Below are 21346 nucleotides of genomic sequence, written 5' to 3' on the forward strand. Positions count from 1 at the left end.
CCTGGTTGTGTCAGATGCAGCAGCATCTTCTTTAGATTCAGTATCTCTCTTTGGAGTACTGCAAAGTACTGTTTTCAGCATCAACTATCAGGTGGAAGATCCTCACGGACAATGCTACAAATCTGACCATGAAGCCGCTAAGTGACACTCACTAGGAGAGACACATTGACAGTGTAAAGCCAGTGAGGTGCCAAGTGACTGAGGTTATGATGCCCTGATGAAACTTGTGCAGTTGAATAAAGCCAAGGCTGAAATCCAACACAAAGTGCAAAGCCTAGGAAACCAGATCATGGACTTCATTTCTGGTCTCAGTTGTGGTTTGGCATGATATCCTGTTCCAAGTAAACATTGTAAGCAAGGCATTGCAAACTCAGTCGATGGACATTGTGACCGCTACTTCTTTGATGAGAAGCTGTGGCCTACGGATTTGAAGCTGTGGACAACGGATTTGAAGATGCCATCACTGCTGCCAAAGAAATGAGGGAAACTTAGGAGTTGAGTCTGTCTTCAAGGAAACTCCTATTCATCGGAGGAAGAGACAGTTTGGTTACAAGGGCAGAGATGAGGTGATGGGAATCTCAGAGGACAAATTCAAGAGGGAGTTTTTTTGCTCACTCTCTGATACTGCTTGAGTGCCCATCGAAGAAAAGTTTGGACAAATGAAGCACCACAAAAAGACCTGTTTTTTTTATTATCTTAGTAAAGTGCAGGAAAACAGACAGGAAAACACTCTTGAACAATTGTACAGATCTTCACCAGGCACTGACACATGGGAAATGTTCGGACATGAATGATAAAGAACTGTGTGTCAAATTGGACAACATCTGTCACATTTTGCAACACGGGAAGCACTCTACACTTCAAGTTCTCCAATTCATTCATGATGCAGAGCTGAAGGAAATTTTTCCTAATATGTGAGTAGCTTTGAGTATTCTGCTCATGCAGCTGGTCACAATCGCAAGTGATGAGTGCATCTTTTCAAAGCTCAGGATCATTATAACATATCTTCAATCAATGATGGCCAATGAGAGACTGACATCGCCAATGAGAGACTGACATTGCTTCCTATTGTATCGCTTGAAAATGCCATTGGCCAGTCTTTGGATTTCTCTTCAGTTTGCGAGGGCAAAGGTGAGAAAAGCGACCTTTTGAACTAAAGGGCTAGCGTTAAAATTCTGAGGCTGTCACCTACTGTAATACTATTTAATACAAGTCCACCCAATGTTGTTGCACAGTTCAATTGCTTTATATTAGTATATTTCAGTTATTCTTAAAATTAAAAAGTTTCTATAAGCTTAGGGGAAACACTGAATGCATCCGATGAAGTGAGCTGTAGCTCACGAAAGCTTATGCTCAAATAAATTGGTTAGTCTCTAAGATGCCACTAGTACTCCTTTAATTTTTAATTGCTTTTATATGGCATGAATAAATACAGATTTACATATCCTAGTATACACATTTATTGTCTTATATGATAGGGATAAAGCATGCATGTAAATCATGAATGAAGGTCATGAAATGGGCTACAAATGCAATACAAATAAGGTATTCAAAAGCTTAACAAATGGGGGGGGGGTGCCAAAGATGTCCTCGCCTAGGGTGCCATTTGGTCTAGGGATGGCCCTGGGCCTGTATATAGTTGCTAAGTCACTTATAGCTTCAACAGCAATAATAACATTTTATTTTTTGTTTAACCTGTGACATCATTATGCTCCCAGCTCCAGATTTGTCATTTAATTTAGCTGCCTCTTCTTTTACACTTCTTGCTTACATCATGTGATTTCTTTTAATACCATACTTAAATGATTACAGCACACTTTCACTTTGCTGAAGGTACCTCATATCTCTTGCTATTTGCACCCTTGCACTCTTTCCCCCATTTTCTCGACCCTCAGCATACTACTTCTACCCACCTCCCCCTTCTCTTATCATCCCCTCTTAACTCATTTGTAATAACATAAATCACGTTTATGAAAGGTGGGGGTGAGGGAAAATCTATGGCATTTCTATATCCTAAGGCTCGGCTTCTCCTTTGGGCAAAAATCTGTTTCATAGATCCCTCCGATGGAGAATTCAGAGGCCTGTGAATAAAGCCAGGCTACATTTAACTCTGGAAGGCACATACATATCTTTATGTGCCAAAAAATAGTTTCCAAATCCAAAATACAATTCTACATAAAATGTAGAATATAAAGAATATATATGAAGTGGCCAACCGAGGTAATTGAAAGTTAAAACAATTCCCTCAAAATTAGAAAAATAACCCTAAACTCACCTTCTTGCAAACTCACTGCTGTTCTTGCAGAACCTGTCATCAGCATGGAAGCATGTCCTCTGGAATGGTGGTTGAAGCATGAAGTGATATATGAATCTTTAGTGCATCTAGCACGTAAATATTTTGCTATGCCAGCTACAACAGTGCCATGCAAACATCTGTTCTCACTTTCAGGTGACATTGTAAACAAGAAGTGGGCAGCATTATCTCTGCAAATGTAAACAAACTTGTTTGAACAATTGGCTGAACAAGAAGTAGCATTGAGTGGACTTATAGGCTCTAAAGTTTTACATTGTTTTATTTTTGAATGCAGATTTTTTTTGTACATAATTCTAGATTTGTAAGTTGCACTTTCATGATAAAGCAATTGCACTATAGTACTTGTATTAGATGAACTTAAAAATACTATTTATTTTGTTTTTTACAGTGCAAATATTTGTATACAAAAATATAAAGTGAGCACTGTAAACTTTATATTCTGTATTGTAATTGAAGTCAATATATTTGAAAATGTAGAAAATATCCAAAAATATTTAAATAAAAGGTATTTTATTACTGTTTAACAGCACAATTAATCACAATGATTTTTTTAATTACACGATTAATTGCAATTATTTTTTTAATCACTTGACAGTTCTAGTTCTAATGTATTTTTTCTTGTTACCCCTTAAGTCTCCAGCTAGTTTACTCTTGTTTTGCACATTGGCCTTTCTAATTTTGTCCCTACATACTTGTGTTATTTGTTTATATTCGTTCTTTGTAATATGACCTAGTTTCCACTTTTTGTAGGACAGTTTTGTGTTTTAGATCATTGAAGATCTCTGGGTTAAACCAGAGTGGTCTTCCTAACAGGCTGTAGCCTGTTATCCTTTGTTCCATAACCGTTTTAGGCTCTCTTGAAAATGGGGTGGGACTAACCCAGGAAGAATAGGGGTTTAAAAAGCCAGCTCCAGAGCAACCAGACAAGCTGGAGAACAGGACTAACAAAGAGAGTTTAGAGAGGGAGTGTGAGAGGCAGACACACCTAACAAACATACTCTAAACTTTGGCCAAGAACCCTCTGTCACAAAAACAAACAAACAAACCCAACCCCAGCAAGAGTAAAAATAATGCAGGCAGAAGTCCAGCAGCAGAGTAGTAGTTATCAAGTACACTGCACTGAATGTAGCATGTACAACTACCTGCCTTGAGGGCATGTGGCATATGTGTGCATTTGATGCAAGCAGCTCATGTCCCTCAGAGACACAGTACAGTCTCCTGAGGGCAAAGTGGCTGAACTGGAGGAGCTAAGGGAGACCGAGAGGTATAGACTTTTAGGGACAAAGTAGAGCAGTCCCACCCCAGTCTGAATGTCTCTGTACTTTTAAGAAGGATGAAAGTCTTGGGGAAGGAGAACATCAAGTTGGAGCAGAAGGAAATAATCCCATAGCTGGGATCCTTCTTCCAGATGATGTCATGGTACCCTTTCCCCTGAGGATATCCCTTCCTGGAAAGGACACCTTAGTTAATAGGAAGAGCAAGGTAATAGTAATGGGGAGGTTCATTATTAGAAATATAGATAGTTGGATTTGTGATAACCAGTTGAACCACATGTGCACTTCTGGGGAGGAGCCAGTGGATGTGGTACATGTATGCACCAATGATACAGGAAATGTAGAAGAGAGGCAAAACTTGGTCTGCTAGGTAAAAGATTAAAGTACATGGTAGCCTTGTCTGAAATGCTTCCAGTTCCACATGCAGAGCCAGAAAGACAGGCAGAACTGCAGGGTTTCAATGAGCAGATGAGACAATTATGGTGGGAGGAGGAATTTAGGATTATTAGGAGCTGGAGAACCTTCTGGGAAAGGAGGGGCCTATACAGAAAAGATGGGCTCTACCTAAACCAAAATGAAACCAGACTTCTGGTATGTACAATTAAAAAGTTTGTGTAAGAAATGTTTAAACTAAGGGGTAGGGGTAAAAGCCGAAAGGTGCAGAGGAGCACATAGTTCGGGCAGAGACATCCCTTATGGATGAATTTAGTAAAGGGGATAGTAAAGAGGATAAGAAATGTTGGTAAAGTTCAGGCAGGAGCTAGTGAGGAACAGACTTAAAAGACTCCTATTTAAATATAACACATGAAGGCAAGCCACTGAATATTGACAAAATATACAAGTGCTTACATATAAATGCTAGAAGTCTAAATATTAAGATGGGTCAACTGGAATACCTGGCACTAAATGAAGATATTGATATCATCGGCATCATTCATACTTCGTGGAATGAGAAAAATCAATGGGACATGGTAATATCAGGGTACAAAATGTATGGGAATGACAGAGTAGTTTGTGCTGGTGGGGAAGTGGCACTATCTGAGAATGAAAATGGAGAGTCAAACAAAGTAAAAATCTTAAACGAATCGAACTGTATCATAGAATCTCTATGGATAAAAATGCCATGCTTCAACAACAAGAGAATAGCAGTAGGAATATATAACTAACCACCTGACCGGACCTTGACTGTTACTGTTAAATGCTCAGAGAAATGAGTCTACAAAGACAGAAAACACAGTAATAATGGTGGATATCAACTGTCCTCATATTGACTGGTACATCTCACCTAAGTGAGATGCAGAGATAAAATTTCTAGACACCATAAATGACTGCTTCTAGGAGCAGATTGTCCTGGAGACCAGGAGAGAGGCAATTCTTGATTTAGTCCTAAGGGGAACGTAGGATCTGGTCCAAGAGGTGAATAAAGCTGAACCGCTCGGTAATAGCAAGCATAAAATAATTAAATTTAACATCTTATTGGGGGGAAATGCCAAAGAAAGTCACCACAGCAGCATTTAACTTCAAAAAAGGGTACTACAAAAATGAGGAAATTAATTAAATGGAAAGTAAAAGGAATGGCCGCACAAGTGAAATGCCTGCAATGGTGCTTTTAAAATGCCATAAGAGAGGCTCAAACTAAATATATACACCAAATATATTTTTAAAAAACAGTGAGATGAACAACAAAAAAAAATAACACCATGGCTAAACAGAAGAGTAAAAGAGGTGGTTAGAGGCAAAAAGGCATCCTGCAACAATTGGAAGTCATATCCTACTAAGGAAAATAGACTCATAAATTCTGGCAAGTCAAGTGTGAAAGTATAAGACAGGCTATGAAAGGAATTGTAGAGCAACTAGATAAAGACATAAAAAATAACATTTTTTTAAGTACATTAGAAGAAGGAAGCCTTCTAAATAGTCAGTGGGGTCACTGGACAATCAAGTTGCTAAAGGAGCACTCAAGGAAGACAAGGCCATTGCAGAGAAACTGAATGAATGTTTGCATTGATTTTCATTGCAGAGGATATGGGGAAGATCCCAACAGCCAAATCATTCTTTTTAGGTGACAAATCTGATGAACTATCCTTGATTGCGGTGTAGATGACTAGATGACCTCCTGAGGTCCCTTCCAACCCTGATATTCTATGATTCTGTGTAGAGGAGGTTTTGGAACAAGCTGAAAAATTAAACAGCAATCAGTCACCAGGACCAGATGGTAGTCACCAACGATTTCTGAAGGAACTCAAATATGAAATTGCGGAACTACTAATTGTGGTATGTAGCCTATCACTTAAATCAGCCTCTGTTCTAGATGACTGGAGGTTAGCTAATGTAATGCCTATTTTTTTTAAAAAGGCTCCAGAGGCAATCCTAACAGTTATAGATCAGTAAAGCCTAACTTCAGTACCAGTCAAATTGGTTGAAACTATAGTAAAGAATAAAATTATCAGACGTGGATAAACACATTATAGTGAGGAAGAGTTAACATGGCTTTTGTAAAGGGAAATCATGCCTCACCAATTCTTTGAGGGTATCAACAAGCATGTGGACAAGGGTGATCCATTGAATATAGTGTGCCTGGTCTTTCAGAAAGCCTTTGACAAGGGCTCTCACCAAAGGATTTTAAACAAAATAAGCAGTCATGGGAATGGCCTCTCATTTATCTGTAGCTGGTTAAAAGATAGGAAACAAAAGGTAGGATTAAACGGTCAGTTTTCACAGTGAAGAGAGATAAATAGTAGGTTCCCCAAGTATCTGTACTAGGACCAGCATTATTCAACATATTCATAAATGAACTGGAAAAGGGGGTGAGCAGTGAGGTGGCAAAATTTGTAGATAATACAAAATTACTCAAGCTAGTTAAGTCCAAAGCTAACTGCAAAGAGTGACAAAGGAATCTCACTAAACTGGGTGAAATTCAGTGTTGATAAATGCAAAGAAATGCACACTGGAAAAAAATAATCTCAGTTATACATACAAAATGATGGGTTCTAAATTAGTAGTTACCACTCAAGAAAGATTTAGAGATAGCATGGATTGCATTCTTAAAACATCCACCCAACATGCAGTGGCTATCAACAAAGCTAACAGAATGTTAGGAAACATTAGCAAAGTGATAGATAATAAAACAGAAAATATCTTAATGGCACTATATAAATCCATGGTAGGCCCACAACTTAAATACAGTGTGCAATTCTGGTTGCCCCATCTCAAATAGAGGTATTAAATTGGAAAGGTGACAAGAAGGGCAACGAATTATTAGGAATATGGAACAGCTTCTATTTGAGGATAGATTAAAAATACTGTGACTGTTCATCTTAAAAATGAGATGGCTAAGGGTGAATATGAGAGACATCTATAAAATCATGAATGGTGTGGTGGAAGGGAATAGGGAAATGATATTTATTCCTTCACATAACACAAAAACTAATGAAAATTAATAGGCAGCAGGTTTAAAACAAACACAAGGAAGTACTTCTTCACAAAACATACAGTCAACCTGTGGAATTCATTGCCAGGGATTTTGTGAAGACCAAAATTATAACTGGGTTCAAAAAAGAAATAATTAGATAAGTTCATGAAAGATAGGTCATCAGTGGCTATTAGCTAAGATGCTCAGGGATACAACCCCATGTTATGGGTGTTCCTGAACCTCAAACTGCCAGAGCCTGGGACTGGATGACAAGGATAATTCAAAATCACCTTGTTCTATTCATTCCCTCTGCAGCATCTGGCAATGGCCACTGTCAGAGACAGGATACTAAGTCTGACCTGGTATGGCTGTTCTTATGTAGACAATGTAGACAAGAGAAGCATGAGCAGTAGTCTGGGAACTGGACTAGCAGCAACTGAGATGAATGGGCAAAAGAAAATGACCAGGATCTTAAGATGGGAACAGTTCTCAATGCCCTTTAAAAACCATTAGCTAAAAGGATTTTTAAAGCGTCAAGTACTAAGAGCTGAATTGGCCCTCAAGGAGACATGGCCTTTGACGTATGACAAACTGAAGAACAAGGTCCCCAGCAGAGAGTGAATTATGATTGAAGTACAGACCCAGAATGGAGACCATTGATGAAAGGGTTGTGCGAGGAGTGTGTCACATAGGTGCCAGGTGTGCATTACATACCCAGGTAAATGGGATGAAGACTCTTGGAGTCTATCACTCACAGAAGTCATCAAGTGGAGGATGCACACTATCAATGCTGCTAGGCAGCCCAGAGATGATATGAAGGAGCCCCAACATAACCACCAGATTATTCCCATAGTAGAAGAACTAACTATGGTTCTGTGAGAGCAAAAGTCTGATTTTTTTTCTAAGTTCTCTCTAAGAAGGTGGATGTGAGGAAGCCCTGAGAGCTCAGAATAGTATCGTATCTTCCCACTGGATTAACAAACAGCTTAAGACTTTTTAATCCATCCTTTACTTTTTGGCAACCTGAATAAATTCTTTGAGTGTGAGACCTGTATGGAAATCCACCTCTGGCTTGAGCCTATAGTGCCTGGCACTTGGAATGTCAACATCACTTGTCCCAGTGTTACCTAGCCTGTCTGACTAATGAAAGACACCCCCGCCCCCCCACCCCGCCGCCGCCTCTGCTTGAACCAAATCTACATCAGAAGAAATGCTTACAAAAAGCAATGAAAAGACAGTGGGAGACACCTAAACCCCTGGGATAAGGATGACAGGATTAAGGAAACTCCCCTAGCCTCATTTGCATAGAAGATGTGACCAGGAGGCATCTCCATTAGCATACAGAATGGAGAACAGAGATTCCAAGACAAAAACTGCACGGAACTCTGGGACCAGAAAAGCAAGGAAGCACTGCATGATGGGGGATCTCTGCTCCAAATGTTAATGAACCCATGCCTGCACACACCCAGATCAGTAGTTATCAGACCAATTCTAGTAATAAATCCTTTATTGGTATCCAAGATAGTGAAGCTCCCTAATTGCATTGTGAGCTCTCTCCAAGGAACACCACCCATAGCCAAAAATGATCAGCTCCGATTGTGTAGCCTGAAAAAAACAACTTTGGTATTCTCCCTTGTTTACACATAAACAAATCTAGTGTTCTCCCTTGAACCATTGTTGTTTCTCTACAAAACCCCTGATCCATGCTCAAGCCAGTGTTCTGATGCCTTGATCCAAAATCTGCATCAGTTCCATTAGGATTTCATCTTCTCCTGATTGATCATGCTGTGGGCTCTGCCTCACTCCAGCACTCCGGACCCTCAGCTACCACCACCATTTGAGACCTCCAATCAATTTAAGCTTCATGTAGTAGTGAGAACCCAGCTCTCTCTCTCTCTCTCTCTCTCTCTCTCGGTATAGCCTTCTGACCCTGACTTGTGTGCTCAGTTATATTTTTGTAAACCTGACTTTTATAATCAAATTCAAGTTAGGATTAATATTATAACTGTTTTGTTTGTTTGGCTCCCCTATGGTTATTACCTGGCAATAAATAACTTTCATAATTAAGCTGTTGCTTCTCTCCCCCCCCCCATGGGTGTTTTTTGGTTTCATTTACTCGGCAGCAGTGCTCCTCGTACCTAAGTTAAAAGATCCCTGCAGCAGCCCAAAAATCCTGTGGGGTTTGCTCATCAACTGGGTTACTACCAGAACAATTGTAACATGAAAGTGGGGATAGAGATGTGCTGAACCTGGGACATATGAGGGTGGCAGCTTGGAAGTGCTGCTCGACCCAGCCTGCTGAGTCCAGGGGCATATGAGGGGGGAAGATTGAAAGTGTTGCTCGACCCAGCCTGCTCAGGTGTGCTCTATTCTGGTGCGGTGCTCAAGGCATACGAGGGTGACAGCTTGGAGGTGCTGTTTGTCCCAGCCTGCTGAGTCCAGGGACATATAAGGGGTCAGCTTGAGAGTGCTGATTAACCCGATCCTCTCAGATGCTCTCTGTTAATGTGTGTGTGTGTGTGTGTTCTTCTAATTCTGGGGCTAGAGAAACCCAGCCCTGTGGAACCTAGGTCCTGCAGGACAGCTCCACTGGGAGGGAACTTGCAGCAGGGAGAAGTAGAGCTCCGTATGAGAACACAAATGATACAAGTGACATTGATAGAAGTACAGAACCCCCTCCGCTTCCCCAGAAAAAGTAACCCTAATAAATGAAAAAAAAAATGAGGAGTACTGTTGGTCTCTAAAGTGCCACAAGTACTCCTCGGTTTTTTTGCTGTTACAGACTAACATGGCTACCACTCTGAAACCTAATAAATGAGCATACCCCAAAGTAACGGGCAAAGCTGGTCACACCAGAGTTTGTGGCACACGTGGCATGATATCAAGTCCTTGAAACGGTTTGGTATGCCTTTCTTCTGGTAGGCACCCTGTATGTAGTTTAAACACAATAATATATAAAACCTTCAGTCAAACTAGATTCAAATTTTCTTTAAGGGGGGAGTGTCAAAATATCATGAGAAGGTTCATGTTCCCAAAGGTTTCAGAGGAACAGCCGTGTTAGTCTGTATTCGCAAAAAGAAAAGGAGTACTTGTGGCACCTTAGAGACTAACCAATTTATTTGAGCATGAGCTTTCGTGAGCTACAGCTCACTTCATCAGATGTATACCGTGGAAACTGCAGCAGACTTTATATACACACAGAGAATATGAAACAATACCTCCTCCCACCCCACTGTCCTGCTGGTAATAGCTTATCTAAAGTGATCAACAGGTGGGCCATTTCCAGCACAAATCCAGGTTTTCTCACCCTCCACCCCCCCACACAAATTCACTCTCCTGCTGGTGATAGCCCATCCAAAGTGACAACTCTTTACATAATCAAGTCGGGCTATTTCCTGCATAGATCCAGGTTTTCTCACATCCCCCCCACCCCCATACACACACAAACTCACTCTCCTGCTGGTAATAGCTCATCTAAACTGACCACTCTCCAAGTTTAAATCCAAGTTAAACCAGAACATCGGGGGGGGAGGGGTAGGATAAAACAAGAGGAAACAGGCTACCTTGCATAATGACTTAGCCACTCCCAGTCTCTATTTAAGCCTAAATTAATAGTATCCAATTTGCAAATGAATTCCAATTCAGCAGTTTCTCGCTGGAGTCTGGATTTGAAGTTTTTTTGTTTTAAGATAGCGACCTTCATGTCTGTGATTGCGTGACCAGAGAGATTGAAGTGTTCTCCGACTGGTTTATGAATGTTATAATTCTTGACATCTGATTTGTGTCCATTTATTCTTTTACGTAGAGACTGTCCAGTTTGACCAATGTACATGGTCTCTCTGTCTGAAAAGCTCAGCCCTTACACTCCCCAGTACCACATCTGCCCTTCCAAGCAAAAATATAATAAATAATAATAATAATAATAATAAATAAATAATTAATTAATTAATTACTAACAATGTTTAATTAGCATTTGAGGTACTCTGTGCTGTCATTTGACATATGGAACTCCTCTGTCAGATCAGCACTGATGCTGTTAAGACGTGATCTGGCTGTGCCATGTCTTGGGGCTCTATTGTATCAATATAATGTGGATATTGCCTGGCAATATGGCCAGCTTAGTGTCCTTTATCTCCCTCCCTTTCTCCCTTCTGGGATTTGGAGAAGGTGTCACCTCTTCCTCCGTATTATGTGTCCATCTGGAATGACAAACTCATTCTACTGCAGTGCAACCCATTGTTACACCACACTGCCATTTAAGACCATTGTTTCCCACCATAGAGACATGGTGTCATTTTCATAAAATAGAGGCAGCTCATGAAACCCCAAATCATACTGATATTTTTGTTTAGCCTTACCTGTTACTTATACATCTGTAAGTCCCTGGTGACTTTGACATCAGGTTCTAACAGTACAGGCATTCTTGTTTTCAATTTTCTGTTGACCAAAATGTCAGTTGGTGACTACCCCATGCTTCATTGGTGCTGTTCTGAAATTAAACAGTGCTAAATATGGATCAGAGCCCAACTCCAAAGACTTTTTCAATATTATTTTGGTATCATTTCCCATCATTAGACTGGGGATAATGGGGAGTAGTGGTTACATGTCTAAACCTATACTTCACTGCAAACTGCTTAAACACATCACTAAATTGTGGTCCACGATTACACATTACTGTGTCAGATATACCATGTACAGCACAAATAGATTTGACAGGCAAGCTCACTTGTTTAGGTATAGGATCTTCTAGGAAGTGAAAATAACAGTTTATAACAAGTACATTGTTTTTTTTTTCCATCAACCTAGACAAAACTATGCCTAATTTCCTGTAGGAGGCCAGTTTTTCCTGTGCCACCAACATGGGCTCTTTCACATGACTTGGCCAAAGTTTTTGGCATATGCAACAAGCCTTAACAGCAACTTCCTCAATGTCACTGTTCATTTGAGTCCAACGTGAAGCATCTCTGATCATTCTCTCAGACTTTTCAATCCCTAAGTGACCTTCATGTATCCTTTTCAACATATTTTTTTTCTGTAATGCCCTAGGAATCACCATCCTGGTGCCTTTAAACAAAGTTCCCTCTAGTACATAGAGCATCCCTTTAAATTGATAAATAGGGACTGGACTTCGTTGTCCTAGCCAGTCTGTGCAAATAATCTTAATTACTTTCTGTAAGGTCTCTTGCTTAGCAGTCATTCTGGCAACCACAATCCACATTTCTTCTGAGACAGGACAAATTTATTTATTTAATCAGATTAACAGGTACAAAATATAGTTCTGGACTTTGCTCTACTGCACTTTTTTCAAATGCTGTAAAGATTGTGTCTGCAACCACCAAATCTGTACCAAGTTTGTCTTCAATTTGCAAATCATAGAATTGTAACTGAAAAAAACCCTTTATGAGTTCTTGGGGAGTGGAGAGGATCTGCCTGGCTCCTTTTGCAATGGTAATAAGTGGTTTATGGTCAGTTTCAGTTAACACCAGTCTCTCATAAATGAAGACATGAAACTTTTTACATCCATGGACTGAGGCCAAAGCCTACTTCCCTATTTGAGCATACTGACACTCAACTTTTATTAGCACGTGTGTTGCATAAGACACTGGTCTCCAGTTTTTATGGTACTGTTATAAAAGGACTGCACCAATACACTCCTGGAAGGCGCCTTGTGCACAATTTATTTTTTCACTTAATGTCTTAGTATCTCAGGATGGGGGCCTCTTTAATTCACTCCTTTAGTTTTGCGAGCTATTTAGTAATGCCATGTCTAAACTACAGACTTTGGTCAATGGAAGTTATGTTGGCATAAAACTGCTGTAGTAAGTACATTGCTCATGCATGTGCACACTTGACTCCTTGTGTTTCAGTGCTGCACATGCTCACAAGATATTCTTGTGTCAAAGCACGGTGTGGTGCACCAGCGGTAGATATTCTAGTATGCAACTCCCCATCATCCAGATCTCTGTCTTTTGAGAAATGTTAGCAATGAATGAAGGGGCTGAAATGAGTTACACACACGTGATTGGGAGCAAGGAGTAAAGTACCCATCATACAATTCTCTCCATCCCTTAAAGCAACTCATATCCCAAATTTTTGTGCCTTTTTAAAAAATCCAACAAACCTGAACAGTACTCCTCACTGTCTGCCATCTCTGACAGAAGTCTGAAGGTTAAATGGCTCTGCACTACCGTCATCAGTGTTACAAACACAGAATGAAGATCCTCCAGTATTTTCAGAACCAAAAGAAGATCATCATCAGCAGGGGACATAACAATTTCAAGGAGAACAGATCGCTGTGTGACATAGCAAAAACCAATTCAAGATTGTTGGTAGCATTCATGTAACTACTGCAGAGAGTGTAGTGCTGCTTCTAACTCCAAGAAACAAGCACTGACTGATAGCATTGCATCGTAATGAAGGCTGGGGATGAAGAGGAGTGTCTGCAGAACTTTTGGATGCACAAGACCACATTCCTGCATCTGTGTGCTGAGCTAGCCCCAGCCCTCTAACACAGGAAGACAAGAATAAGAGTTGCACTGACAGTGAAGAAGCAAGTAGGAATCGCACTGTGGAAGCTTGCAACACTGAATGATACTGGATGATACTGGGAAATCATTTTGAGTTGAAAAATCAACAGTGGGAGCCATTGTCATGCAACTGTGCAATTAATCATCTCCTGCTACACAGAACGGTGAGTCTCAGTAAAGTGCAGGGCATAGTGGATAAATTTGCAGAAATGGGGTTCCCAAACAGCAGTGGGGTGATAGATGGGATGGTAAATCCCTATTTTGGCACCAGCAACATTGGCACATAGTACCTCAACAGAAAGTGCTACTCTCTTATGGCTATGTAAGCCTTGGTGGATCACTGGAGATGCTTTACCAATATCAGCATGGACTGGTCAAGAAAAGTGCATAACACTCACATCTTTAAGAATACAGGACTGTTCAGAAAGCTGCAAGCAAAGGCATTATTTCCTGACTTGCAAATTACTATTGGCAATGTTGAAATACCAATAGTGATACTGGGGGAATCAGACTATGTCTTGTTCCCGTGGTTCATGAATCGTACACCAGACATCTCAACAGCACTAAATAAAGATTTTTCTACAGGCTCCGATGGTGCAGAATGACAGCTGAAGCCACTTTTGGTAGATTGAAGGGATGCTGGCATTGTTTACTCACAAAATTGGATCTCTGCAAGAAAAATATCCCAATGGCTATAGTTGCCTGTTGTATCCTGCATAATATCTGCGAGGCAAGGCCACAGTGGGATAGTTGCTGGACCTTCCTGACAGGTTTATCAGTCCAAGAAAAGACAGATAGCCAGCAGAGGTAAACCAAGTTTTTCTCATTTCTGGCCTGAACTGGAAACAGGAGGTATTAAATCTCACAATAGAGAGGGTCTGTTCTTGTAGGATTTCTAGCACTTTTTCATTTTGAAGAGGTTTTGTATAACACAGGTTAGATATGAATAAGTAACATTTATTTGACTCAAACATCTGCATTTTTAGGCTCTTCTGTATCTAAATCCTGCCAATTAAGAAAAGATTATTTTATTTTTATCACTTGCCTTTTGGTTTCCAATCCAAAAAGGAAAGGTCTGTGCTGTGAAGAGTTACTATGTAAGAGCAAAAACTAGTGCTTGGCCCTATGAAGTTGCACAGGAGGATAAAGACATAAGGTACCTTCTTTGGCTCCTGTGTGAGCTACCTAGCCAGCAGACCCCAGCACTGGGAGGGGAGAAGATTCTCTGCAGGACTGATACTTCCCTTCCCACATATCTGGATAGGGCCTGGGAAGAGCCCGGAATTTGAAGCAGCAATACGCTGTCACAAAAAGAGGGTAGTAATCTGGTACAGACCAGCAGAAAGTTATTTCTCTCTCCTTCCCTCTCCTCAACCTTAAAGCAAGTGAGGAGCCAGCCAGAGGGTTGTGACAAGAGTCACAACTCCCTCCTGGTCTGCTCATGGAGGAGCACAGCTGTGTCCTGCCCCTCACTTAGGGTAGATTGTCACCTTAAAATCTAGCTCTAAAGATGTCAGGCTGGAAACAAACAATAATTTAAAGAAAAGAAAGGAAATATTGAGGCTCTTTCAAGATAATATCCACTTTGATCATTTGAGCAGCTTGTGCCCCTGCAGTTTTTATGCTTCATCGGCATTTCAAATCCAGGCCCTGACAAGAATTTAGCAAACATTCCCAGTGCATAAATTCAGGAAACACCTTTGTGGATGGATATGAAACTGTGCAAATAAGTTGTTTCATTTTAAGAAGAAGAAAAGCAAAAGATCTTCAAAAGAACTTTTAACAGTATCTGAATTAGATGAGATAATTTAATAAATCTGTACTGTTCCAATGTTGTTTATACAATTGTGAAGAAGCAACAGCATTTCTTGGATTTCAACACTTTCCAAGGGAAAAATGTGTATTGAAGCACTTGTCTGAAGATGACATCAATATTCATAATATAAAATATTATTACCACCATTTTATAATAAAGTAATGCTATTGATATATCTTATCAACAGTCATAGTAAAATAATGACTTGTGGCATCTTACAATGGGTGTGTCACCCCAGCCTAGTATATCTGTGAATGTTAATATACCAACTTCAATGTGTTTTTTTAAATAATGATGAAAAGCTGCAAAAAAAAATAAAAATAAAAATAAAAAGCTCCAAGTGTTTACCAGAGATAAACTGATGTCTTTCCAGTCTTTTGATTCTATGAGACATTTAGCCATCTTCCCTAGTTAAATAAACATTTTTCTGTATTTTTAAAGAGGTCAGGTTATCATACCAGGGCTTTGCAAACAGATATTCTCTCTCCCTGCTTATGTTAACTTAGCTGACTATTTTCTGCTTAGTTTTCAACGCAGTAGTACTAACTCATAAAATTAATTCCCATTTTGTGGGTATGTCAGAAATGAGGATTGTTCTGACCCCTGTTTGAACTCATCAGCTGAAATGAAGTTGTTCAGTGAGCTGGAGAAGACAAAGCTGAGTTCCAAGAAATTAATCAACTCCATCAGCCTTCGCAATAGGCCTGAAAATGGCACACATCAGACTGACCCTGAGCAGCTCTGGATTCCCTCTGTAAATGAAAGTCATCATTCCTGGCAAGGAAGATACTAAATTATAGGCTTTTAAATTTAATTTTCAGTTTACTTGTGTTTTCGATTAGTATGCCATGTTTCATAAAGACGGTAGTACCTTTAAGTAGTAAATGCCTTCATCTACCAGCTCAATCCCTGTTGTAATAAAAAGGTAAATTTGAACTGAAAACTGTTAGCAAATGAAACATGTGCCTGATTTTTTTTCTCAGTGACACCTTAAGCAACAATACCAAATTATTTTCTTCATACCAAAATCAATAACAGGCTTGGAAATAAAAAGTAGCCCTGCAGCCTGAGGCCACAGATTTTCATGACAGGCTACTAAAACTATCTTTCAGTAGCCTGAAGGTCTGCCAGCTAATCATTCACTTTCCTTTCACTATTTAGTTGTCGGATATCTCTCCGGGCTAGTAAAACTTAAAGGCTATGTGACAAATTGTCTGCTAAAGAAACATTGTCCATTTTTATCTTCACAGAACTTCAATATGTAGCACGTAGACTGAAAAGTTCATGTGGCTTTGGAGAGGAAAAATTATAATTGTAACTGGTCTGAGAATTCCAAAAGTAAAATACAGACCTGTTCATTATTAAATGTGAGGCATTATGATCCTGATACTGCACCCATCAAAGTCAATGGTAAACTTCCCTTTGATTTTCATGGGTGCAGGATGGAGATCTAAGTGAATGGACCTTAAGTGTTCTCTATTAAGCACACAAAGGAAAGTAACTATAAAAGTTTGGGTTAGCTGCTCCATCTTAACTCTTCCCCCTTGTGCCCAAACATGACAATATTATCTATAATTAGGCAATCATAGTAATTCCCAAATACCACAATCTAATATTGTGTTACAATACAGTGCTGGGCAGCAACTGGAAGGTGCTGAGTTCTATCAACTGTCCTTGACTTCAACAGACACTAAGGGTGCTCAGTGACTCACAGAATCCAGGTCTTAGATATGTATGCCTATCACCTAATCTGGACCAAATCCTGCTCACCTAGCATAATATTTAGCATTTAATTTACTAAGCTTTTTTAAAAGAACAAACAACCCTAACAGACACCGGGAAGCTAAGGCCAGCTGTTGCCTCCTAATCTTATTAGTAAATGTGCATGAGTAGCCTTAAGAGGCACCAGATAGGCAAGGTTGACTGGTATCTTTTGATACTACAGGTTAAATATGAGTCTCCATAACTCTTATGCCCTTTCAAGTGCACAGTTTGAGGCAAGATAAGAACCATTGCTTTTTTAAGCCAATCCTCAACATGCTTTATGTTTTCCATCTCCAATGTGATATATGCCATCCTGTGCCAGCAATGCCCCTCTGCCACGTACATTGGCCAAACCAGACAGTCTCTACACAAAGGAATAAATGGACACAAATCTGACATCAGGAAATAAACATTCAAAAAACAGTAGGAGAACACTTCAATCTCCCTGGTCACTCAATAACAGACCTAAAAGTGGCAATTCTTCAACAAAAAAAAACTTCAAAAACAGACTCCAACGTGTAAATGCAGAACTGGAATTAATTTGCAAACTGGACACCATCACATTAGGCCTGAGTAGAGACTGGGAGTGGTTGGGTCATTACAAAACCTAAGTCAAAACCTAAACCCCATACTAATTTCCCCCTACTGTTACTCACACCTTCTTGTCAACTGTTTGAAATGGGCCACTCTCATTAACCAGTGCAAAAGTTATTTTTCCTCCCTTGGTATCCTACTGTTAATTGAATTGTCTTGTTAGACTGACCTTACACTTGGTAAGGCAACTCCCATCTTTTCATGTATTTATACCTGCTCCTATATTTTCCACTCCATGGATCTGATTGAGTGGGTTCTAGCCCACGAAAGCTTATGCCCAAATAAATTTGTTAGTCTCTAAGGTGCCACAAGGACTCCTCATTGTTTTTGCTGATACAGACTAACATGGCTACCACTCTGAAACCCATCTCCAAATTGTGTGCCTTGGAATAGTTTTTGCAATTAAACCAAACTAAGGCTTTCAAGTTGCATCAGTATCCTAAACCACACTAATACTCTACATCACCTTAAACAGATTACATTGATATAAGGCTTTAGATAATCGTAACATATTAATTTGGACTCTTATGGCCTCTTAATTACACATATGTGTAAATAAAGAGTGAGTAAGGAACGGACAAGTTGCTTAACTTTGGCCTCATTTCTCCAATTATTAAAAGGGACAAAAATACTTATTTGTCTAAGTCATTGTTTTGGGGTTTTTTTGGTGACTAATTCACTTATCTTTGTAAAGGGCTTTGTGTATCCAGACAAAGCCCTTTCTATATATATATATGCTGAGTTCTGATCATTAACATATCGTGGCCTGAAAGACCCCCACCTGTATGGATAATGGGATAAAAGGCAAAGTCCTCTCATGGATCAGTAACTGGTTAAAAGACAGGAAACAAAGGGTAGGAATAAACCATCAGTTTTCACAGTGGAGGAATGTGAATAGCAGGGTCCCCCAGAGATCTGTACTGGGACCAGCACTGTTCAACATATTCATAAATGATCTGGAAAAAGGACTAAACACTGAGGTGGCAAAGTTTGCAGATGATGGTTAGTTCAAAGCAGACTGCGAAGAGTTACAAAGGGATCTCACAAAACTCAGTGACTTGACACAAAATGGCAGATTAAATTCAATGTTGATAAATGCAAAGTAATGCACATTGGAAAACATAATCCCAAATATACATACAAAATGATGGGGTCTAAATTAGCTGTTATCACTCAAGAAAGATCTTGGGGTCACTGTGGATAGTTCTTTGAAAATATCCATTCAATGTGCAGCAGAAGTCAAAAAAGCTAACAGAATGTTAGGAACCATTAGCAAAGGGACAGATAAGATGACAGAAAATATCATGACACTTTATAAAGCCATGATGACAGGTTTCAGAGGAACAGCCGTGTTAGTCTGTATTCGCAAAAAGAAAAGGAGTACTTGTGGCACCTTAGAGACCAACCAATTTATTTGAGCATGAGCTTTCGTGAGCTACAGCTCAGAAGTGAGCTGTAGCTCGCGAAAGCTCATGCTCAAATAAATTGGTTGGTCTCTAAGGTGCCACAAGTACTCCTTTTCTTTTTATAAAGCCATGGTATACCCCCACCTTGAATACTGTATGCAGTTCTGGTCACCCATCTCAAAAAAGATATCTTAGAATTGGAAAAGGTACAGAGAATGGCAACAAAAAATATTTAGGGTATAGCTTCTGTATGAAGAGAGATTAAAGAAAATGGATCTGTTTAGCTTGTAAAAGAGATGATTGAGGGGGAGGGATATGACAGAAGTCTGTAAAATCATGAATGATGCAGAGAAAGTGAATAAAGAAGTGTTATTTACCCCCTCACATAACAGAAGAACAATGTGTCACCCAGTGAAAGGAATCCACACCTGGTTTAAAACAAACAAGAGGTAGTACTTCTTCACACAACACACATTCAACTTGTGGAACTTGGGTTGTGAAGGCCAAAAGTATAATTGGGTTCAAAAGAGAAAGAATGAGATAAGTTCATGGAGGATTGGTCTATCAATGGCTATCAGCCAAGATGGTCAGGGATGCAACCTCATACTCTGGGTGTCCCTAAGCCTCTAACTGCTAGATGCTGGGACTAAACGATAGGGGGTGGATCACTTGATAATTGCCCTGTTATGCTCATTACCTCTGAAGCATCTGGCATTGGCTACTGTCAGAAGACAGGATATTCGGCTAGATGGACCATTTGTCTGACCCAGTAAGGCCGTTCTTGTGTTCTTTTAATGCATCACGGTGAAAAGGCAACAGTCAAGCTTCGTTTAACTGTTTATTTGTTGTTTCAGAGCTTTTCTGTCCAAGAAGCATACACTTGTGTTTGCTGAGGATCTTGCAAGTCTATCTAAATATGGTGGGGAAGTGGCTGAAGAGGTCAAATTTTCAGCAACTTCTGTGGTAGCCCTTTCTTTAAAATAAGGGGGGAAAGTGTATTTGGATTTTTTTATACGGAGAAAAATGTTAGTGTATTTTTATCACTCTTTGTTAACTGAAAAACAGCTAATGGGATTTTCCTTAAGTTTCAACTCCCTTCCATCTTCTCCTCCCACACAAAGAAACAAAAGAAATCTTTTGTGGGACTTCAATCATGGAAAATTTTAGCCCAAAGGTGATTTGCTTGGAAAGTTATAACACTGTGAAAGAGGATTATAACTGAAACAGTTTTGCACCTTGAAATATAGTAGACATGACCAAGACTTATAAGGTTTATATTTTAGAAGTCTTGACGCAGAAAAGATGCTCATTGTGTGAACTAGATGGAGAACAGCATATAAAACGTTATGTAAAATAAGAAAATGAAAACCCCGTTAAAATAAAGTATAAATAAATAAAATAAAGTGCTGAGAAAAGGCTGCAAACATCCTGAGGCTGCAGACATCTATGCAGGTCTATAACTTTATTCACGTAAGTTGTACTATTGAGTTCAATGGATAACTGGCACCTAGGTTAGTCTAGTCCTGGGTTTGAGCAGCCAAACTGAAAAACTGATCACTGGTGCTTTACTCACCTCTGTGTTGATAGGACTTCTCGGTTAACATTCCATGATTCTTTTTACTACAGTAAGCTGAGCCACTCTGTGATTCTTTCCCAGTGAACTGTGGGAGAACTTGTCAGTCTTCCTGGGCACTCAGGAGGAATTGTGGGATGGCATTGGAGGACTATCTGCGTTTGAGTTATTTAGCCTACATTCTCACTGCAAAGTAGGTTACAAGTCTGAGTGAAGCACAGTGCAGGCTCTAACCCATACCCCCACTCTAGCCTGGGTTTGAAAGCAGAATTAAACTTGTGTGAGAGAGTTTTGTGTGTGGACAGGAGGGGGCAACACCTGAGTTAACTTGTCAGTGAAGTCATAATCTAAGGCATGCACTTCAATGTTTGCCAGTTTGGGGATTAAGTTGATAAGGATGGGAGGAAATGAGAAGGCTCAATCTTGCATTCCCTACTCAGGAAAATTTCTTATTGACTTCAGTGGAATTTTTGGCTGAATAACAAATGCAATATGGGGCTCAAAAAGATGGTGATATTGGTTATTACTTTGAATTTCCTACTTTTGCTGTTGTCTTTCAAAGCTCAAAAATTTACTCTTATCTGAAATAAAAGTCAAACTGTATAGTTAAGTTTGTTTGGTTTTGCCTTTAAAAAACAAGTATTTATTTGAGAGATTAGAATAAAA

This window comes from Caretta caretta, chromosome 2 (genome assembly GCF_965140235.1).
Source record: "Caretta caretta isolate rCarCar2 chromosome 2, rCarCar1.hap1, whole genome shotgun sequence".
In the NCBI taxonomy this organism is placed as follows: Eukaryota; Metazoa; Chordata; order Testudines; family Cheloniidae; genus Caretta; species Caretta caretta.